The 24,849-nt window shown below is 42.0% G+C and overlaps 1 protein-coding gene across 3 annotated transcripts in view; it reads right to left on the minus strand.

Annotated features, from left to right (window-relative positions):
• STXBP1 (syntaxin binding protein 1) overlaps positions 1-24,849 on the minus strand; it is a 62,095-nt gene that overhangs the window by 32,360 nt on the left and 4,886 nt on the right. The window lies entirely within an intron of this gene.

Here is a 24,849-nt window from a genome sequence, read left to right on the forward strand (position 1 = left end):
TGACTGTCAAGGATTCCAACACCTGCCTCTTAGACTAGGTCATTTTCCCCACAGGCTTTGTGCTCTTTCTCACGAAATTCAACCCATCCATTTACTGAGCCATCATCAGTCCACCATAAAGAGAGTTCTATTCTTGTTTCTTTGATTTGGTGGTTCTCAAACTTTCTGGGTCTCAGGACTCCTTTACACTCTTAAAGATTGAGGCCCCCAAAGACTATTTGCTTATGTGGGTAAATATCTATTGATACTTATGATATTAGAAATTAAGCTGAAAAACTTTTAAATACTTATTCATTTAAAATAAACCCATTACATAGCAAACATAACATTTATTGACATGTAATTAAATTTTCCACAATAAAAACATTTTAATGAGAATACTGATTTTTTTTTTTTTTTTACATTTTTTACAACTCCAAAGTCTGGCTTCATAAAAGACAGCTGGATTCTCCTATCTGCTTCTGCAACTTGTTACAAATCACACAGCATCTGGAAAACTCCACCGTGCACTTGTGAGAGACTAAGAGTGAAAAAGGCAAGTAACATCTTAGCCTTACTGTGAAGATAGCTGTAACCTCATGGACTCCCAAAAGGCTCTTGGGTGTGAGGACCACCGCCTTGAGTAAATGAAGGGTTTGATAATGCCCCAGCCACGAGGCCCCTCAAGCTACAAAAACATGTGAAGAGCTATTGTGATGGCTTTCTAACCCCGAGCACATCTGTGGGATGCTCTCACCCCAAAATCACCACTTTGATTGATGAACCCCCCGTTTCTATAATGCCATACTACACAAGAGTCCTGGCCATGGAGCTTTCATGGGAAATACCACTTTTGCTACTCTTTCTAAACCCAGGTAATACACAGACCTGTGAGGACTCACAGGCTAGGAGTTGTCATTAGCAAGTGTGTGTCAAACATGTAGGTGACTTTCTAGAGAGCACAATCATTCCTAGCTCTGCTTTTTGACTATCTTCAATCATCTGATGTATCATAAAAGTATTCTTAAATTTTAAAGAACTTTTTATTGGATCATAAACACACACACACTCAACTGTAGTAAGCTTGGAAAATACATAAAGTATAAAGAATACCATGTATGACTTGTATACAGAAAAAAATCAGAAGAAAAATCATCTGTAATCCCGCCAACTTCAAATGCATAATTAACACTTAGTTTATTTCCTACTAGCGTTTCTTTGCACTTTTACCAGAGTTCTTAACTGTTAAGATCATGCTGTATATAAAATTTTGTATTTTTTTCATCAACAAACTCATTTCCCCATGTCAATAAAAATGCTCCCTACGAATTTCAAGCCTGCAAAATTGTCCCTAATATGGTCAACAACTGTCCCAATAGCCATTTAGATTATTTCTCATGTTTCAGATGTGGTGGAAAATCGGCGACAAATATAGCCAATAAAAGGGCAGTGGTTCAGTCAATTAGGTCAAGCTTGCACAATGGGATACTATGCACCCATAAGAAACAATGATACGGGAATGTATCTGTTCATTCATTCGCTCTTTCATTTTCTTTCCTGTTCAGTAACCCATTTGCCCATCACTGGACCCAGCACCAGGAACAAACAACAAAAGACACAGTACTGCTCCGGTGTGGCTTACACCCTAGCAAAGGGAGCGGAAGCTGAATAAAAACAACTGCAGCTTCTTTTAAGTACTCTGAGGTGAATAGATAAGGGCTGTGATAGAAACAAACAGGTGTGGACAGTTTCCTTTAAAAGGGCATCAGGCCAGGCCTCCCTGAGGAAGCGGGCCTGGCAAGGAAAACCAGCCATTCAGAGGCTGGGAAAAAAGGAGCAGGCGCCCAGGCTTAGGGTGGAGAAAGGAGAAGAGAGCTTGACACCTTGCAAGACCAGGTTGGAGGCCAGGTCATACAGAGGCTGGAGAGGGAGGGGGCCTTTACCTGAAGGGCACTGGAAAGCCACAGGAGGTAGGGACGTAATCTGAGTGCTGTAAAGAGTAGACTGGAGAGGGCGAGGACAGAAGCAGGGAGTGAGGTGAGAAGGCCTTTGCAATCGTCCAACCATCAGTGGAGATGGCAGCAAGTGGATGTGATGTAAATTTTGGAAGTAAAACCAACAGGGCTGAGCTGCTCAACTGGATATGGGGGGAAAGAAAAGAAACATAGATAATGCCTAGGTTTTTGGCTCAGGCAAAGAAACCAATATAGAGACATCTGGAGAGTGGGAGAGAGAAAAAATTTAGAGGGAGGAGAAGTGATTTGCAGGACACCAAGAGTCCCCTGTGACTGATGACTGAGAGGGCTCAGCCACCGGAGGGAGACGCACAGGAGGGGGCTGGAGGGAGCTGGAGCTTGGAAGTGTGACTCCGCTGGAGTTATAAATCTGGGCCAACCCTTCCTGTCTGTAGTTCTCAGGGCATATATTTGTCCTGGGTACTGTTCGAGGAGCCAATTCTAATCCTGCCCTACATTTTTCTAATCCAATACCAAAAAGGAAACAAGGCTTAGAGCCCATTTTAGCACTAAGAATCAAGTAGCTCGGGCTGCTTCCTCACAAATAATCCCTGGCGATCACATTTCAGCTCCCTTGTAAGTCCTCTTAGTGTGGAGAGAAACAGTAAGGCCTTCTGAGGCTGGTCCAACTGGAAGCTCTTATTTCTGCATTCTCAATCATGTGTATCTGCTTCTGCACCCACCTAGTCTATGCAGATGGAACAGAAGACACCAGGGCAGCTCCAGCTTCCACATAATCGCTGGGAGCACAGCCCCGGCAGATTCTAGCCAAGGGGGTAAGAAAGTAGGTTCTTTCTCAATCATATTCTCTAAGTCCTGGGTGACTCCCAAACTCAACAAATCCCTTCCCAAGTTCCGAGAAAGACAGCAGGTGATCTACGATTATCTGTAACATCTTCAGATGCACCCAATATACCAACCAGAGTCCCAAAATGCAGGCTCTAGGGATAGCTGCAAGCACGCCACCTCCCATGTGAAGCTCTGCCCTCTGCAGTGCCATGTGTCAGGACGCGTAAGCCTGTGGCGCACCAAACATCTGAAATGTATGACTAATGGTGGATGGGCCAGAACCCTGGGAGAAATGTGAGCCTCATCAAAGGTCTCAAAACCGTGAGAGATTGGGGATTCAAATATTCGATGCTCTGAGCCCCAGAGCACCGTGCTGCCCTAGACAGAGGCACCAGGAATCTGGTGCCCCAGACTGGATGAAGTGCCTCTATTCTGCTGAAGGACTTAAGGGAATCTAAACTCGGGCCACAGGAGCCCTCCTTTTGACCAATCCAAAATATGGGGTATTGCCAGAGTTTTTCAAGCTCAATAGTGGCCATTCTTCTAAAAGGTACTTCTTGAATAAAAAGGCACACCTCTTGGTGTAAGGGTATAAGGCTAGTCATTCAGGCAAAGGTTGTTAAGAAAAAATAACAAAAGCTCTAAAGTTAGACTTGGGAAAATACAGCCCAGGCATTTGCTGGCTATGTGACCTCGGGCAAATTTAAAACAGTTTAAGCTTCCATTTTCTCACCTGCAAAATTAAAATACTTTAATGACCTGTTATGAAGCTTAATGATATAGAATGCCTAGTACAATGCCTGGCACGTATGAAGTGCTCAACAAAACGGGCCTATTGTGATGTCAGGATAAAATGTGTTACTCATACAGATAAGGAATTAAGAAAATTATGACACACCACTTCCACCAATCAGGATTTTTAATGTTGGTTTTCCTATGAAAGGAAATAGAAACTAAGACAGTTTTAAAATAAACTTCACCAAAAACTTCAAAACTTCTCTAACCTGCAATAACATGTGAATACGTTTTGGAATAATGGCACCAATATGCCAATGCATATAAATCTTTAATACAAATATAAAATTGAACAGAAGAATCCTTATACCTCTTCTGAGGAGATAGGGATCTCTGCTTACATAGGAAGAGGTGCATTAATACTAAAGCACAAGCAGCAGTCCACACAAAGTAAAAGAAATATTTAATGTCCTAACATGAACACAAAAGACTATGTTTTTAAATTGCTATTATTTAATGTTCTGAACATTCACTTGGACAAGAAAATAAAATGAAGCATAATATTGTTAAGAAGGATGCAGAATGTCCGCCTACAGATATCATGGAAATCAACTGAAAAACTATTAGAAACATTAAAACGTTCAGTGAAGTGTGGCAGATACAAAATAAATACATAAAAACCAAGAGGGTTTTTCCATGGCAACAATACCCCAGATTCTAGGAAGACAGCTTCACTGTTTACCAACTGGGTGCTGGGCTCGGACTCCACCCCTGTCAATTTTCCTGCCGCTAGTAACTGCTGTGAGTCAGCAAGAGGTCTGCTCCTCTTTCCCAGAAGGCACTTTAGATATGTGAGCATAGCAACTAAGTCTTTTTGAATGTCTTGCTCTGGGATGAGGATTCCCTTTGCAAGCTACTGCATCTTCCCGGGTGGAATGAGGAAGGCTAAACCAGAGATGGTTCAACTACGCAGAAACAAGCTGTCCCAGCGCTCTCAAGATCCCTCCCTTAGAAATACCCATTTACACATGAACAATTGGTAACCTAACTACAAACCACTTAAATTTTTGCCTTTACGTTGTTTTTGATGATAATGGCATATTCTTGTTGAAAGATTCATACAGAGAGATGTGTAAATACAAGATGAGATTTCCTCCTTATCCCCATCTTGCTGGGAAGCCATGACAAACAGTTTAGGGGGCACCCTCCTAGATCCCCTTTCAGGCATATGCATCCTGGAGATGTATGCACAGATACTCAGGGCTCCCAGGCGGAGGCCTGGAAGGTAGAATAACTTTCAATGATTTGACTTCATTGGTGCTAAGAACTCTCATAATTGAAAAGAATCTTAGAGATCATCTAAGACCAGAGTCTAGGTTCCTCATTTTGGGATTGAAATACTCCCTGTAAAAAAATACTCCCTGGAGAAGTCTAGTGCAGAAGCGGGTCTCTAGATCCCCATCCAAACGCCCATCCCACTACACACACTGCTGGGCACCAGCATGGCCTACATCTGACACTGCACGTGGTGTGCTTTTCTCTGTTATACTGCAGAGACAACCTTGATGCAGGTAAAGCAAAATGATTCTGATGGGTTTGGAAGCCAAATGGCTAAGGCTCAAATCCCTGCTGCCCCACTGACTAGCTGTGACTTTGAGTGAGTTATTAAATCTCTCGGTGTCACCTTTTCCCCATCTGCAAAATGGGAAGGACCACACATGCTTCATAAAGTTGGGAGATTAAATGAGTAAAGGTGTGGAAAGCACTTAGTTCAGTGCTTAGAGTGGAACTTAACACTGCTGGCTATCAGTGTCACCATCACTATCACCATCCACTTTAAATGGTGTTCGACTTTCCTAATAAGAATGAATCCAGCAGCTTTCCAATCAGTTTCTTATCGCTCTCCATGGAGTTGGTGATGTTTCCTGTTTTCCACTGTTTCTCTGCATACGAATTCTTTCATCCACTCAACGATTATGATTTATTGGAACACCCGCTATGGGCCAGAGATCCTTCCAGGCACTGGGAAGACCATGATGCACAAGCCAAACAAGATCCTGCTCTGAAGGTGCTCACACCTCAAGTGGGGGGAAGAGAGCCAATAAACACAAGGAAATGAGCATTCTAGGGAGCAGTAAGCGTGCAAAGGAAATTAGTAAGGCTGAAAAACTAGACTGTGATGGGGGATTGGGAGAAGGTCCTCTGAGGAGGTGACGAGGAGGAATCAATCCTGTGACGATCTTGGGGGAAGAGTTTCCAGGAACGGGAAGGGCAGGAACAAAGTCCCCAAGTCAGGATCAAGGACGGGTCAGTGCAGGAACAGGGAGAAAGCAAGTACAGGGAGACTTAGCAAGCTCAGCAAGGACAGGCCTGACTCACAATGCACTGGGAGAGATGGCCCCAGAGTCTCACCTGCTCTTTAAAGCGGTAACTCCTAGCTGAGGACTCTACAAGTCACTCACCGCACCCTGCTCCCTGAACACTGGGCCGCATTCATTCACCTTCACACATGACAACTCCCTCCCGCTCCTGGCACCCTCCCTCCCACCCTGTCTCTGGCATCTGGCATGAAACTATGATTTAGCAAATGCCTGCAGAATGAATGAACTCCCTGAGAGGCATAACTGAGCAGTGCTTGCTGGGAGTGAAGTGAGCAGTCCTGTTCACACTCATGCACTCAAGACTAAGGTGATCCCACCCAGTAGCTCTCTGTAGCCACCTACACACCCCTGCCAGCTGCCACTCTCCTGAACCCCCAAGACTCAGACTTCCTACTTCAAAGATCACTCACTGCCTGAAAAGAAGCCTCAGAGCCTCTTTAACGGGGACTGCTGAGGAGAGATCTCTTTATTCTTAAGGAAATTGACACGCAAGTATGGCTATTCTGGCCAGTCCACGTTTGCAAGCCAGAAGGACCTAGAAATGTTCTCCCCTTAACTCTGCTCCCTCAAATTCAGTGAGGAGTGTGGCATTACGTGAACATACAGATACAAATGCTCAGATCCAAAGTTTATGCCATCTTAGTGTTTCTCAATTAATTTTTAACCAGTGTCTATCTAAGATCTCACAACCTGAGCCAAAATAATTTTAAAAGCTCATATTAAAGAAGAAACTCAATAAATAATTCAAGCCTCCATAAGAAAAAAGTGCCCACAACAGTACTTGTATCTGACATTTATTGAAGACTTGCTATATGGAATACATTATCCTTTACATCTTATATGTATCATCGCATTTAAAAAGCTCACAGGGATTCTAACAGATTAAGTATTATCATCACTCCCATTTTACAAAGGAAACTGAGGCCTAGAGAAGTGTCTATCAGTTGCATCACAAAAGGCACATAATCACATGAAGCCTATGGAGAACATTTTTAAGAAGCTATATAAATCAATTTCTTAACCTCAAGGAACTTACAGTCCAGTTGGAGAAACAAGACATTACATGTGAAGCATACGATAAGAGCCATTGGAACCCTCAGGCACTGCTGGTGGTGATATAAAATGGGACAACCACTTTGGAAAACAGTCAAGTGTAGAGTCACCATAGGATTCAGCAGTTCCACTCCTAGGTGTACACCCAAGAGAAGTGAAAACAAAGGTCTGTTCATAGTAGACAAAAAGTGGTAACAACTCAAATGTCTACCAACTGATGAAGGATAAATAAATGTGGTCTATCCAGACAATGGATATTATTCAGCCTTAAAAAGGAATGAAGTCGACAAGAGGGAGCCAAGATGGCGGCGTGAGTAGAGCAGTGGAAATCTCCTCCCAAAAACACATAGAGCTATGAAAATATAACAAAGAAAAATCTTCCTAAAATAGAGACCACAGGACACAGGACAACATCCAGACCACATCCACACCTGCAAGAACCCAGCGCCTTGTGAAGGGGGTAAGATACAAGCCCCAGCCCGGCGGGACCCGAGCGCCCCTCCCCCCGGCTCCCGGCGGGTGGAGAGAAACCGGAGCAGTTTTTTTTTTGGCGAGCGCTTTTTGGAAGCCTTAGAGGGACGGGCCCCCGTTGCTGGGGAGGCAGGGTGGTGGGACCAGTGAGGAGGTGCCTGGGAACAGCGCCGGAGGACAAAGAATATCCCGCGTTTCTCCCTGCGAGACCTGGGGGCGGGTGCCTGAGACCGGTGCCTGAGGACGGAGGAGGTCGCGCGTTTTTCCCCTTTTTTTTTTCTCTTTATGGCAAGCGCTTTTTGGAAGCCTTGAAGGGACGGGGACCCCAGTGCTAGGGAGGCACGGTGGCGGGACTGGTGAGCGGGTGGCTGGGACCGGCACCTGAGGACAAAGAATATCCCCCGTTTTTCCCTGCGGGACCGGTGGGCGGGTGCCTGAGACCGGCACTTGAGGACAGAGGAAATCGCGCGTTTTTCCCCTTTTTTTTTTTTCTCTTTTCTGCGAGTGCTTTTTGGAAGCCTAAAAGGGACAGGGACCCCGGTGCTAGGGAGGCAGGGCGGCGGGACTGGTGAGCGGGTGCCTGGGACCGGCACCTGAGGACAAAGAATATCCCGCATTTTTCCCTGTGGGACCGGTGGGTGGGTGCCTGAGACCGGCACTTGAGGACGGAAGAAATCGCGCGTTTTTCCCCTTTTTTTTCTCTCTTTTTGCCAAGTGCTTTTTGGAAGCCTTGAAGGGACAGGGACCCCGGTGCTAGGGAGGCAGGGCGGCAGGACTGGTGAGCGGGTGCGTGGGACCAGTGCCTGAGGACAAAGAATATTGAGCGTTCCTTCCCTGCGGGACCGGTGGGTGGGTGCTTTTTGGAAGCCTTGAAAGGACAGGGACCCTGGTGCTAGGGAGACAGGGCAGCAGGACCAGTGCGCGGGTGCCTGGGACCGGCACCTGAGGAAAAAAAAAAAAAAAATCGCGTGTTTTTTCTTTTTTTTTTCCTTTCTGTTCCCTCTCTCATTGTTGCTGTTGTTGTTTTGGTTTGGAGAGTGCTTTTTGGAAATCTTAAAGGGGCAGGACAGGTCACTTAGACCAGAAGCAGGGAATCTGGGGATCTCTGGGCACTCTAACCCCCTGGGCAGCAGGGAGCACAGAGGCCCCTTACGGAGATAAATAGTCTCCTGGCTGCTCCCCCTCTAACGGGGCTCCACCATTTTGGAGGAACAGCCCCAGCCAGGCCAAGCCCACAGCAACAGTGGAGATAACCCCCAAAGCAACTGGGCAGGAAGCAGAAGCCCTGTCTGCGCACAGCTGCCCAGCACAAGCCACTAGAGGTCGCTATTCTCCCAGGAAAAGGCTACAAACCAACAAGAAGGGAAGCTCTTCCAGCGGTCACTTGTACCAGCTCTGCAGACTATCTCTATCACCATGAAAAGGCAAAACTACAGGCAGACAAAGATCACAGAGACAACACCTGAGAAGGAGACAGACCTAACTAGTCCTCCTGAAAAAGAATTCAAAATAAAAATCATGAACATGCTGACAGAGATGCAGAAAAAAATGCAAGAGCAATGGGATGAGATGCAGAGAAAAATGCAAGAGCAGTGGGATGAGATGCAGAGAAAAATGCAAGAGCAGTGGGATGAAGTCCGGAAGGAGATCACAGATGTCAGGAAAGAGATCACAGAAGTGAAACAATCCCTGGAAGGATTTATAAGCAGAATGGATAAGATGCAAGAGGCCATTGAAGGAATAGAAGCCAGAGAACAGGAACGTATAGAAGCTGACATAGAGAGAGATAAAAGGATCTCCAGGAATGAAACAACACTAAGAGAAATATGTGACCAATACAAAAGGAAAAACATTCGTATTATAGGGATACCAGAAGAGGAAGAAAGAGGAAAAGGGATAGAAAGGGTCTTTGAAGAAATAATTGCTGAAAACTTCCCCAAACTGGGGGAGGAAATAATCGAACAGACCATGGAATTATACAGAACTCCCAACAGAAAGGATCCAAGGAGGACAACACCAAGACACATAATAATTAAAATGGCAAGGATCAAGGACAAGGAAAGAGTTTTAAAGGCAGCTAGAGAGAAAAAGGTCACCTATAAAGGAAAACCAATCAGGCTAACATCAGACTTCTCAACAGAAACCCTACAGGCCAGAAGAGAATGGCATGATATACTTAATGCAATGAAACAGAAGGGCCTTGAACCAAGGATACTGTATCCAGCACGACTATCATTTAAATATGATGGTGGGATCAAACAATTCCCAGACAAGCAAAAGCTGAGGGAATTTGCTTCCCACAAACCACCTCTACAGGGCATCCTACAGGGACTGCTCTAGATGGGAGCACCCCTAAAAAGAGCACAGAACAAAACACACAACATATGAAGAAGGGAGGAGGAGGAATAAGAAGGGAGAGAAGAAAAGACTCTCCAGACAGTGTATATAACAGCTCAATAAGCGAGCTAAGTTAGGCAGTAAGATACTAAAGAAGCTAACCTTGAACCTTTGGTAACCACGAATCTAAAGCCTGCAATGGCAATAAGTACATATCTTTCAATAGTCACCCTAAATGTAAATGGACTTAATGCACCAATCAAAAGACATAGAGTAATAGAATGGATAAAAAAGCAAGACCCATCTATATGCTGCTTACAAGAAACTCACCTTAAACCCAAAGATAAGCATAGACTAAAAGTCAAGGGATGGAAAAACATATTTCAGGCAAACAACAGTGAGAAGAAAGCAGGGGTTGCAGTACTAATATCAGACAAAATAGACTTCAAAACAAAGAAAGTAACAAGAGATAAAGAAGGCCACTACATAATGATAAAGGGCTTAGTCCAACAAGAGGATATAACCATTCTAAATATATATGCACCCAATACAGGAGCACCAGCATATGTGAAGCAAATACTAACAGAACTAAAGAGGGAAATAGACTGCAATGCATTCATTGTAGGAGACTTCAACACACCACTCACCCCAAAGGATAGATCCACCGGGCAGAAAATAAGTAAAGACACACAGGCACTGAACAACACACTAGAACAGATGGACCTAATAGACATCTATAGAACTTTACATCCAAAAGCAACAGGATATACATTCTTCTCAAGTGCACATGGAACATTCTCTAGAATAGACCACATACTAGCTCACAAAAAGAGCCTCAGTAAATTCCACAATATTGAAATTCTACCAACCAATTTTTCAGACCACAAAGGTATGAAAGTAGAAATAAATTCTACAAAGAAAACAAAAAGGCTCACAAACACATGGAGGCTTAACAACATGCTACTAAATAATCAATGGATCAATGAACAAATCAAAATAGAGATCAAGGAATATATAGAAACAAATGACAACAACAACACTAAGCCCCAACTTCTGTGGGATGCAGCGAAAGCAGTCTTAAGAGGAAAGTATATAGCAATCCAGGCACACTTGAAGAAGGAAGAACAATCCCAAATGAATAGTCTAACATCACAATTATTAAAACTGGAAAAAGAAGAACAAATGAGGCCTAAAGTCAGCAGAAGGAGGGACATAATAAAGATCAGAGAAGAAATAAACAAAATTGAGAAGAATAAAACAATAGCAAAAATCAACGAAACCAAGAGCTGGTTCTTTGAGAAAATAAACAAAATAGATAAGCCTCTAGCCCAACTTATTAAGAGAAAAAGAGAGTCAACACAAATCAACATAATCAGAAATGAGAATGGAAAAATCACGACAGACTCCACAGAAATACAAAGAATTATTAAAGACTACTATGAAAACCTATATGCCAACAAGCTGGAAAACCTAGAAGAAATGGACAACTTCCTAGAAAAATACAACCTCCCAAGACTGACCAAGGAAGAAACACAAAAGTTAAACAAACCAATTACAAGCAAAGAAATTGAAACAGTAATCAAAAAACTACCCAAGAACAAAACCCCGGGGCCGGACGGATTTACCTCGGAATTTTATCAGACACACAGAGAAGACATAATACCCATTCTCCTTAAAGTGTTCCACAAAATAGAAGAAGAGGGAATACTCCCAAACTCATTCTATGAAGCCAACATCACCCTAATACCAAAACCAGGCAAAGACCCCACCAAAAAAGAAAATTACAGACCAATATCCCTGATGAACGTAGATGCAAAAATACTCAATAAAATATTAGCAAACAGAATTCAACAGTATATCAAAAGGATCATACACCATGACCAAGTGGGGTTCATCCCAGGGATGCAAGGATGGTACAACATTCGAAAATCCATCAACATCATCCACCACATCAACAAAAAGAAAGACAAAAACCACATGATCATCTCCATAGATGCTGAAAAAGCATTTGACAAAATTCAACATCCATTCATGATAAAAACTCTCAGCAAAATGGGAATAGAGGGCAAGTACCTCAACATAATAAAGGCCATATATGATAAACCCACAGCCAGCATTATACTGAACAGCGAGAAGCTGAAAGCATTTCCACTGAGATCGGGAACCAGACAGGGATGCCCACTCTCCCCACTGTTATTTAACATAGTACTGGAGGTCCTAGCCACGGCAATCAGACAAAACAAAGAAATACAAGGAATCCAGATTGGTAAAGAAGAAGTTAAACTGTCACTATTTGCAGATGATATGATACTGTACATAAAAAACCCTAAAGACTCCACTCCAAAACTACTAGAACTGATATCGGAATACAGCAAAGTTGCAGGATACAAAATCAACACACAGAAATCTGTAGCTTTCCTATACACTAACAACGAATCAATAGAAAGAGAAATCAGGAAAACAATTCCATTCACCATTGCATCAAAAAGAATAAAATACCTAGGAATAAACCTAACCAAGGAAGTGAAAGACTTATACTCTGAAAACTACAAGTCACTCTTAAGAGAAATTAAAGGGGACACTAATAAATGGAAACTCATCCCATGCTCATGGCTAGGAAGAATTAATATCGTCAAAATGGCCATCCTGCCAAAAGCAATATACAAATTTGATGCAATCCCTCTCAAATTACCAGCAACATTCTTCAATGAATTGGAACAAATAATTCAAAAATTCATATGGAAACACCAAAGACCCCGAATAGCCAAAGCAATCCTGAAAAAGAAGAATAAAGTAGGGGGGATCTCACTCCCCAACTTCAAGCTCTACTACAAAGCCATAGTAATCAAGACAATTTGGTACTGGCACAAGAACAGAGCCACAGACCAGTGGAACAGATTAGAGACCCCAGAAATTAACCCAAACATATATGGTCAATTAATATTTGATAAAGGAGCCATGGACATACAATGGCAAAATGACAGTCTCTTCAACAGATGGTGCTGGCAAAACTGGACAGCTACATGTAGGAGAATGAAACTGGACCATTGTCTAACCCCATATACAAAGGTAAACTCAAAATGGATCAAAGACCTGAATGTAAGTCACGAAACCATTAAACTCTTGGAAAAAAACATAGGCAAAAACCTCTTAGACATAAACATGAGTGATCTCTTCTTGAACATATCTCCCCGGGCAAGGAAAACAACAGCAAAAATGAGCAAGTGGGACTACATTAAGCTGAAAAGCTTCTGTACAGCGAAAGACACCATCAATAGAACAAAAAGGAACCCTACAGTATGGGAGAATATATTTGAAAATGACAGATCTGATAAAGGCTTGACGTCCAGAATATATAAAGAGCTCACACGCCTCAACAAACAAAAAACAAATAACCCAATTAAAAAATGGGCAGAGGAACTGAACAGACAGTTCTCCAAAAAAGAAATACAGATGGCCAAGAGACACATGAAAAGATGCTCCACATCGCTAATTATCAGAGAAATGCAAATTAAAACTACAATGAGGTATCACCTCACACCAGTAAGGATAGCTGCCATCCAAAAGACAAACAACAACAAATGTTGGCGAGGCTGTGGAGAAAGGGGAACCCTCCTACACTGCTGGTGGGAATGTAAATTAGTTCAACCATTGTGGAAAGCAGTATGGAGGTGCATCAAAATGCTCAAAACAGACCTACCATTTGACCCAGGAATTCCACTCCTAGGAATTTACCCTAAGAACGCAGCAATCAAGTTTGAGAAAGACAGATGCACTCCTATGTTTATCGCAGCACTATTTACAATAGCCAAGAATTGGAAGCAACCTAAATGTCCATCTGTAGATGAATGGATAAAGAAGATGTGGTACATATACACAATGGAATACTACTCAGCCATAAGAAGTGGAAAAATCCAACCATTTGCAGCAACATGGATGGAGCTGGAGAGTATTATGCTCAGTGAAATAAGCCAAGCGGAGAAAGAGAAATACCAAATGATTTCACTCATCTGAGGAGTATAGGAACAAAGGAAAAACTGAAGGAACAAAACAGCAGCAGAATTACAGAACCCAAAAATGGACTAACAGAAGATCAAGGCCTAGCTTGGATACCCAGAAAATGAACTAAGATACGATATGAGGAGGAGCTTCCGGCATCAGCACTCTCTGGAGGACTCGTGCCGGGGGATGATCATCAAAAAGCCTCCACAGGGATCCGGACGATGCTGCGGTTGTGGCTGCATCCAGCCCACCATCTCCTGGACTTGCCATGAGAAGGAGGAGGGAGATGTCTAGGCTGGCATGTGCATACAGTGAGACAACGAATTTGACTGGATCTGTACTGTTGGAACTCAACCAGGAGTTGGGAGGGGTGCAAGTTGTAGCACCCCAAAATCTCATGACTATAGACTATCTATGGTTAAAAGAACATATGGGATGTGAACAGATCCCAGAAATGGGCTGCTTTAATTTGTCTGATGGTTCAAGTACAGTTGGAAAATATCCATCATATCATAGATAAATTTTCACAAATGCCTAGGGTACCTAAATGGTTTTCTTGGCTTCACTGGAGATGGCTGGTAATTATAGATTTGCTTTGTTTATGTCACCGTATTCCTATTATGTCAATATGTGTGTGCAAATTAGTTAGTAGTTTAAAACCTATACATACTTAAGGTACTATACAAGAAGATATGTCAAAGAAATAATCAATCCTCCCAAGTTTCCTTCATATGCTACATCTATAGCTTTTCTTCTTCCTTCCTAATTACAAACTTTAAATAGAATTCGTGCCTCATATCGAATTTACCGAGTATCATAATTCCTCCAGGTGGTAAAGATACCTCGAGACAAGTGCTGGGCATAGAAGCCACAGGGCATAAATCTGCAAAGAAGTAAAAAGCTAACCTTTGCAAACAATATGGCTTCTCTCTCACTTACCAACTTTACATTTCCCTGTATGGCCCCGGAAGATGACTGGTTAGCCAGAGACGGGTAAGATTCCTCAAGGGAGGAACAACCTAAGACAGGCACAGTCGCAGGGGGGCCATCAGGTGAGAATTTGGGGATCAACAGAGGTGAGGCTCAGAACCTCACCCCCCCTGCTTTGAGAGAAATCTTCTGCATCCGTGGATGTTTTGCTGCCCTTGTCTAGCCTGGATTAATACTTAGTCCATAGGCACACACCTGATCATCTGATCATCTACATTTGCCTTCTTACAGCACTAAACTATGTTTTCTACCTTTATCTTGCACCTACCTACCACTTCCGCATTTTATTAAAAATAAAAATAATAATAATAATAGGAGAAATGTGGGATCAACATATAAATCAAGTACAAAAATCAAATGAATATTCATATTTGACCTGATGGTTTATAGGTCATATTGCATGATCAAAACCGAAAGTTTCTGTGATGACTGCCCTTGTACTGTTCACCATGTAAGAATTTATTCACTCTGTAAGAATTCGTTCACCATGTAAGAACTTGTTCGTTATGCTTCAGAAGATTGGAGACTGATGAGAATTAGGCTTGAGATGGATTAATGATTGTACATTGAGCATTGACCCCCCTATACTGAATTTTATTGTTGTTAACAACCATTTGATCAATAAATATGAGAGATGCCCTCTCAAAAAAAAAAAAAAAAAAAAAAAAAAAAAAAAAAGGAATGAAGTCCTGACACATGCTACAACGTGGATGAATCTTTAAAACATGCTAAGTCAAAGAAGCCAGTCACAAAGGATCACAGGCTGTGTGATTCCATTTATACAGAATGTTCAGAATAGGCAAATCCATGTTGACAGAAAGTAGATGAGTCACTGCCCAGGGCAGGGGGATGGGGAAGGTGGGAGTGAGAGCTAAGGAGTAGAGCGTTTCTTCTGAGGATCATGAAAGTATCCTAAAATTGACTGTGATGATGGACGCACAATTCTGTGAATATACTAGAAGCCACTGACTTGTACACTTTAAATGGGTAAATGGTATGGTATGTGAATTATAGCTCAAGAAAGCTGTTCTTAAAAAGACTGATCAGAGAATTTTAGATGAAAACTTCAAACTCAGAAAACAAATGTAGTTTCACTATCCAAAAGAGAAGAAACAACCAATGCTGGTGAGGATGCAAAGAAATGGGAACCCTCCTACACTGCTGGTGGAACTGCAAATTGGTGCAACTGATGTGGAAAGCAGTATAGAGGTTCCTCAAAGCACTAAAAAACAGAAATACCATGTGACCTAGTAATTCCACTCCTAGGAATTTATCTGAAGAAAACAAAATTTGATTCAAAAAGACATATGCAGCCCTATGTTTATTGCCACACTGTTTGCAATAGTCAAGATACAGAAGCAACCTCAGTGTCCATCAATAGATGAATGGATAAAGAAGTAGTGGTACATATACACAATGGAATATTATTCAGCCATAAAAAGAAATCCCGCAATTTGCAACATGGTTGGATCTAGAGGGTATTATGCTCAGTGAAATAAGCCAGGCAGAGAAAGACAACCATATGATTTCACCTACTTGTGGAGTATAAAAACAAAGCAAACCAGAAGAAACAAAACAGCATTAGATTCATAGACACTGAGAAGTGACTAGCGGTTACCAAGGGGGAGGGCGGAAGGGGTAGGGAGACTGTTGAACCACTGTGATGTACATTTGATAATAAAAAAAATAAAATAAATAGAAGGCTATCCAACAAACAAACAAGAACAAAAACAAATGTAGTTTTGCTCAGTATGGACCTGTTCCACAGTGTCTTCATCTGAAGACAGGAACCCCAGAGTACCCCTATAAAATAACTGTTACCTAAAATTATGATTCACTGTAATAATTCTGTATCTAAATTGTACTCTGCAGAAGTGAGAGAGACCAAAACAGAGACCACAAGCTTTCAGCCCCCGGGGCAAGAACAGGGTACTGCTCTCTGTAACTGCTGAAGGACAACTGCTTCACCTGAGAATGTTCTGTTCCTCTGAGAATGTTCTGTTCCTCTTTGGATGGTGGGGAGTTGGGGGCAGGGAGGGACCCATTGTTTGGCGTGGTCATAAGTGTCAGAAGCTGAGATGGGTGAACAATGCCTTGAAGCACTGCCCTTGTGTGCACACCCACAGATGGCGTCACACCCACAGATGGCGTAAGACTCAAATGCCCAAAACTTGGGCAGCTGCCAACATCTGAGAGGAGTGCATGATGATGATAAAAGCCTGATATCGGAGAAATCAGATCTTAACCTCAGACCCATTAAGATGTTGGATAAGAGTTACAAAAATGACTGTTCACTTTCTCTTTCACAGGAAAGCTTCATTTTCTATCTTATTTTCCCCTTGATTTCATAAGGTTTGGAGCCAAAAGATTATGGAGCTACAAAGTCTCTGAAGCAAAGCCTTGCAGATCCTGTTACTTTGATTAGTAGAAAGGAAATCTCAAACTGGGGACAAGAGATTAGAAATAGGAGTTCCCAGGCTTACTTCAGATGCAGTCATCTCATTTCAGCTCCAAAGGAAAGCTATTTTCTTCTTCCTAACAACATAACTTTCTTTGAAAAAAGGAGCTGTGAGGTTATCAAATATATACAAATAGAAAATCAAGAAAGAATGAAAATCAAAACAATTTATATCTTCTCAAAATCAATTATAATTCATAGTAGTAAATACTGTTCGGCTACATTAGTATTTTGAAATAAAAAGACCAAAGACAAAAAATGGTAAAATGGCAATTCATCTTCCAGGATAGAAAGCACTGTTATTTAATCATAAACATCATTGAAACGACTCAAGAATGAGGGCCATTTTTATACAAGATCATGCAGCTATTTGGGAAGCATTTTACATTTGCTAAAGAAACAAAAAGAAAAGACAGACGATCATCTAGTCTGGTGGTTATGAAGGGGGAGTGATTCTGTTCCCTGCAGGACACTCAACAATGTCCGGAGACATTACTGGTTGTCACGACTGAAGGAGGAAACAGGTATCTAGTGGGGAGAGGCCAGGGATGCTGCTGAGCTCCCACAGTGCACAGGCTCACAGGGCCCAAAATGTTCAGAAGCACTGAGGTTGAGAAAAAAACCCTGATCTAGTCCATCTTATATAACAAACTGATCCCAAAAAAGACCAAGTGCCTTGTCCACGACAGAGGTGGTAGGAATCATCTTATTTTCAAGTCCAGGATCCTGACCAGCCCAATCTACTCTGCTCTAAGATTTAACCTGCTTCAGGTCTGAGATATTAAAAAATGTTTACTCTCATAACAATGAAGCAAAACTGAAGGAACAAAATAGCAGCAGACTTAGAGTCTCCAAGAAGGAACTAGTGGCTACCAAAGGGGAGGGGTGTGGGAGGGTGGGTGGGGAGGGAGGGAGAAGGGGATTGAGGGGTATTATGTTTAGTACACATGGTGTGGGGGGTCACGGGGAGAACAGTGTAGCACAGAGAAGGCAAATAGTGGATCTGTGGCATCTTACTACACTGATGGACAGTGACTGCATTGGGGTATGGGTGGGGACTTGATAATATGGGTAAATTAACCACATTGTTTTTTCATGTGAAACCTTCATAAGAGTGTATATCAATAATACCTTAATTTAAAAAAAAAAGTTTACTCACACACAGCATGGCAAAGCCACAAGCTCGAACCTCCTCTGGAAAATTCAATACAGCCATTCTAGAGGTTATCAAACTGACATAGGACAAAAAAACTGAGGGAAATTTCCAGATGTCAGGAAATCCCTACTCCACCCCCCAAAAAACACACAAACAATCTCATTTCAGGAAGGCCGCTTCCTCTTCCCAAGTCCATGCAACTGGCTACAATAAGATAACAGAAAAATAAAACATCCTGTTGGTGTTTGGGCTCAGGATCAAGCATGAGAAGAAGGTGGAGCTCAGGGAAGAGAAGAAAAGTTGCGAATCCAACAGAAACGGGTCAGTTTGCACTGACTTCCACTGAATATGCAGATGGGGTGATTCTGTCACTCGATGGAAAAGATTCTGCTTCTGGTGTTTAAAACCGGCTTCCTGGGTCTGCAATGGTTATCACTGTTTTTTCTCTCGCGTGGCCTGGCTAGACCATTTTCCACTTCATTCTGCTGTTTCATGTTACTGCACATTTCAGGCCTGGGTTCGTCCTACTTATGTTTGAGAGTGATTGTTTTCTTTGGACCAGTCTTCTCCCAGAATAAATTCATTATGCCTTTATGCCATATTTCTGTCATTTTTCCTTACCAAATAACTTTAACGAAGTTATTGTGTAGATTTTTTTTTCTTTGCTGATTAAATCACCTGGTCCAGAGGCAATTCCCTCTGGCCATCCAGTCGTACCAGCATGTATCATGGGCTCTCTTTGCCCCCACCCCTTTTCCCCGAGGCATTATTTGACTAGTGCCTCCAAGAACATGAGTTGGTTGTATGTTGGGACAATGCCTTTGCCCAGCCTTTTTCTTCTGCAATGTCCAGCCCCCAGCCCTAACCCTTGGGTAAAATGTATTCATAGAGAGAGATAAAAACAAAAATGGCAAGAAGTTAACAACTGTTAAATCTAGGTAGAAGGTAGGTAAGAGATGAGTATATTATTCTTTCGACTTTTCAGGACGTTGGAAAATTTTCCTAATAAGAGACGGGGGCAGGGAAAGGATGCACATCGCCACTCAATGAGAAGCTGGCCGGATCTTTCAGGGTGAGGAAGCTTATTACTCCAGTTTGAGTTTCAGAGTTCCTTAAAGGATAGAAGGAGGGGCGGTGGTGGAGTGAGACCCCACCACCACACAACCAAAACAGGAAGTTCAAGATAACCCGGTGATAAGGGCATCTGAGAGAAAACAAACTGGAAAACTCTGTCGCTATATGATTGCCTCATCTTAACCTCATCTTAAAATCCTGACACTTTTACCCAAAACATGAAGAGATCTGCAGATGAAGTAGTTTTTAAGGGACCTGCCTCACGGGAGTCTATGGTTGAAAGCCTATTACAGACTGAAATTACCATGGAGCGGAGACTCTTGCTCAGCTCCCGGGTTTTATTTTCCTAGCAACCAGGACCAACAGTGTTGATGCCCAGAGACGGGGAGAGGGCGCTCTCCTTCCTGTCTTGGCCAAACCAATCTTCAAGAAGAGGGGTGAAAAACTGCCAGAAGAGGGTCAGCGAGGCCGGCCTCACCCTGTCACTCCCAGGATGGGAGCTCTGAAGGCCACAAGCCTCAAAGTTCCTTCTTTTTCCCTTCAGCTGCCGAACAGAGGCAGCTTTGTTCCTCCTGCCATGACAGAAAGTTCGTGAGGATCCTCTGTGACTGGATCAGAATCAACTGGAAAGTTCTGAGCTACCATCTATGCACAGGAGAAGTGGCCTTTCTACCCTCACTATTGTAATACTTGCTCGTAGCTTATACCTGTCACTGGGAATCCATGCTGGCATGGAACATAAAAATAATACCGTCTGTCCCAATAGCCACAGAGAAGGGTAAAAAAATCTGCCAATGTGATTTACCCAACAGAGTAGTACAATCTGACTTCCTGCTCTGGCTGACAGTCTGGACTAGATGATTCTAAGATTCCTCCCATAGCCAAGATTCTACAGTGTGGTGGCATTTCGACATAGCACAAAACCCCAAACTTCAGAGCTTTGCCTTTTGATTGACTACAACTGTTTCCTCATTTCCTCCTCAAAACCATCCTGAAGAATGATGTTCACACAGGCAAGGACTGACTTTAAAACTCAGGGAAACACCGCAGAGAGAAAAACTTAAAAAGTTTCTAAGTGCCAAGCTTCCCAGACTGGAGCGCAGAGACTCATTCCTAAACAAAGACTCTATCCCATGAATGTCGGCCTCCCGCGAGGATGAATCAGGCCCTCCTCTCGCCAGCACCCTGTCCTCTGATCTGCCGGCTCCCACAGCTTGTCACCCATAGTGCCCCAGCCCCGACCTGCAGCATGTCCGCCCACTGCCTCGCAGCCGCCCCTCCTTACACAGTCCACAGGCACCCGAAACACAGTCCCACAAAAGCGCATCTTCCCCCGCTGCTGCTTGTCCATCGCCAGTGGGGAACACCACTCTCGCCATCAGCACCTCCACCTCCAGCCTGGACACCACAGTGGGTTCCTCACGGAGGCCTCTGCCAACGGCCCCACTCCCTCCACCCCTTCTCCACGCAGCAACCAGCATCCTTTCTAAGTTAAATTCTAATCATGTCTCTCCCCGACTCAAAACCTTCAGTGGCATCTCACTGCTCCCGGAATAAAGATGAACGGGAAAGGCCAGTGCACCTCTCCAACTTCTCTGTGCACTCCTGTGCCCCTCCGCTCCAGGCTGAACCGGTCTTGTTTTCCTGCCAAGCCTGGACACTCACCTCCTTGACTTAACCCTAGGCCCCAACACCATCCTTCTCCTGGCCAGCCCCATCGCATCCTCCAGGCCTTGCTGGGGTCCTTGCTGGGTGGGGTCCCTGCCGTGCACTCCAATAGCCTCACCCCACAGGGCCCCTATCAGCACACTTTCTGATGCACTACTGCAGCCTGTCTGATTCCCCTTCTGCCCACGTCTACTCCTGCGCCATCTTTTCTGCTGCCCTAAGCACAGCTTCTGGAATACACGGAGACTTACAGACATATTAATTGAATGAATAAAAACGCTTGTCCTGGACATCGATTGCAATAGGGTGGGTGGGGACTTGATAATATGGGTGAATGTTGCTCATGTGAAACCTTCCTAAGTTTGTGTATCGATGATACATTTAAAAATAAATAAAAATAAAAATAAATAAAAACACTTGTCCCAGAACCCTCTGAGGCACGCTGAAAGGGCAACAGGCCGACCTATAAGGTCCTGGATTTCTCTGACATCTCTGAAGTCCTCCAAACAATGAATGGCTGCTGGAAACCGATTCAGATCGTATCTTCACAGCTAGGCTCCAGGGATTTTTTTTTAAATTTGTTTGTTTTTCTCTACTTTTCTCCAACACTGTCTAGCTTTTTTTGTTCCCAAGAACAAAATCGGCTTTCCTGGTGTGATAAATACTTAGTATCTCATTCACTTCCTACAAGGTCACTTCTTAGGCCAAATAATTAGTATAGACATTTAAAGTGAAGTATCAGTGGCATACAAGGAACAGAAAGAAAGGAATATTGGAAATCGGCTTTGGAAAAGCTTGCAATTTGAGCCATCAGTAGTCACTCTTGCTTAGGTGTCCCCCAAACATGTTAAAATCAGATTAGTGCATATCAAAAGCAAATTGTTTTGTTTTAACAAATGCAAATTGTCCCAAAGGGTATCAAGTGGACAACAGCTGGCTGTTGTCTAGTGGTTATTAGATTAGGTGTCTATCAAAAGTAGAAGTAATTCATTTCCTTAACTCTTCCACTGATTTTTAATTATCATTGATACACAAGTAACCTTGAGCAGGTAATCTCTACAATTGTATCTGTAAAGTTACATTTTATCTGTAAAAAACAACCTCTTATAATGACTCTTTATTGTTTTCCAAGCAATTTTAAAAATATTATTTAATATGAGATTTAAAAGAATTTTATGATGCTGGGAATTTTCTAACCAGCTGTTACAACTGGGACTGTCAACTGTGTGTTCTAACTTCTAGTTTAGAACTTTTTCCATTATCAAACAGTTTCTCACTGATTTAAAAACATTTTTTAATTACTAAAAAGGGGTGTGTGGCGGGGGGAAGTGAGTATAACTCATACTTGCTGAAATTAAAATGAAGTCTTGGATACCTCACCCTAACTTGAGTTCTAGCAATAGCCCTGCACAGAAGCAACTAATTGAAGCAATCAAATAAGGAGATAAGAGTTGGGGGTTCTCCAAGGTCTTGTCCTACAGGCAAGCCACAGGCCTAGGGTTCAAAATGTATGGCTGCTGAGTTGCCAGGGATAACGATAAAACTTGGCCTTCCTGCTCCACTGAAGAAAAGATACTTCATTAGCTGCTAAACACCTGTTAACTTAAGAAGTGCTGAATGCCAAAAAGGCCAGAGATAAATCCTTCGGTGCATTCAATAAGCCCTTTCTGGATTCTGTGGCAGATGTATGCTCTCTTACATTGATGGGTAACACGTGGATGATACCTGAGTCCTAACCCATCTCTTAGGGAAATTTTGCCCTAATTTAAACTACTCATTACTCATGATAAAGCGACTGTGTAGTTCAAAACAAGAGAGGACTATATTTAGAAATAAACAGCAAGAATACTGCATATTAAACACTACAGGGCAGTGGGGAGGAGACCTGGGGGATTCAACCAAAACTGTACTCAGATGAAAATTCATATCCTTCAATGTTTTTATTAGGAAAAAAAAATTAACCAAGCATTTGCTTCAAGAAATTCGAATAAAACACGCATGCACACAACATAGAAGAAATTGATTTTTTTAAAGACAATTGAAATAGACAAGTCTCTAGCAAGTATGTCCATGAAAATATTAACACAAACACGGTAGAATGAGAGGGGATCACAACTACTGATGCAAAAGATATTTTTTAAATTACATAAATTTAATTTAACATCAATAAATTTGAAATCGTTAAGTTGAAAGGCATATTTTATGAGAAGCTACAAATTGTCTAAATTGACTCAAGAAGAAACAGGCAGCCTGAATAAACAAGGTAAGTCTGTCAAATAGTTATCCTGCAAGAGCGAGATATTTCAAAGTTTTATGGATAAATCATTTCTAACATCCGAGGAAGGGAATTTCTGTTATTTCATCTATTCTAGAACATACGAAAAGATGGGAAGCTTCCCATTTAATGAGAGTTCTGATGCAGAAAAATCTGAGAAAGATTTCAAAGAGAGGGAGTAAAAAAATATATGTACATATAAAACATAGTGTTTGATGGTTCATTCCAAATACTTGAGTGACAACTGTGTACCAGTAACATTCTAGGTGCTGAGGATACAGCAGTGAATAGAACCAAAGTCTATGCTGTCAGGGAGCTTACATTTGGCTGGTGGAGACAAGGATCATCAAAGAAATAAAGCAGTAAGTAAGGAATGTCAGACAGTGCTAATTCAGCATGGTAACAAGGAGGATAGGAAATTCTGGGGGAAAATTTCCGTTTTATATAAACTAGTCAAAGAAGACCTCACTGGTAAGTAGGCATCTGACTAGAGATCTAATAGATTAAGGGAACAAGCATGCAATTATCTGAAGGAAGATTTGAGACATAAGGAACAACAAATGCAAAGCCCTGAGACAGGAACATACTTGGAAAGATCAAAGGATAGCGAGAGGGCTCCAATATTAATGAACATACATGTAAAAAAAATGTTATTTAACAATAAAGAAAAAGAATACATGGTAACAAAGCGAAGTTTATTTCAGAAACGCAGTAATTGTCCCATAGTAGAATTAATTATATTACATTACTAGATTAAGTAAGAAAACCTGTATGATCACTTTGAGAGAAACTGAAAAAGTAGTTAAATCTTGTTTTTAAAAACAAAACAAAAACTCTTAGTAAACTGGAGCTAAAAGGAAGTAGTTTAAATATCACTCCCTTAGGGAAGCTTTCCCTGACCTCCCAGGCTTTCCTGTTATATGTGCTCAGGGGGCCCTGGTACCATTCCTTCATAATTCTTCATAATTTACAGTTGTAACTGACTATTTTGCACTGACTGTAAGACTGTAACATTAGGATCCTTTAAAAAAGTAAGGAGTTAAAAAAAATGATACTTTTAATAAACTGGGAATGAAGACATAATGGGACCATTCAACAATAATTTTTAAATTTGAAATGAGAATTGTGTAGAGGGTCATCGAATCACTATTATTACAAGAAAAGGTAGTTTTTTATCAGAAGTACACAGAAAAAGGGACAGAAAGTAGACCATTAAAGAAATAGATTAACCTGTCAGATGTAAGTACATATTTATCATTCATTGAAGCTTTCCACTTTAACGTTTAAAAGGAAAAGTAAACATAAGAGCTTCAAATGAAAACAATATGTAGATTAGAAATGTAAACTAATTTAAAAATGGGCAAAGAATCTGTGTAGACATCTTTCCATAGAAGATATACAAATGGCCAATAAGCACATGAAAAAATGTTCAGGGTCACTAGCCATCATGAAAATGCAAATCAAAA

This window comes from Manis javanica, chromosome 2 (genome assembly GCF_040802235.1).
Source record: "Manis javanica isolate MJ-LG chromosome 2, MJ_LKY, whole genome shotgun sequence".
NCBI lineage: Eukaryota > Metazoa > Chordata > Mammalia > Pholidota > Manidae > Manis > Manis javanica.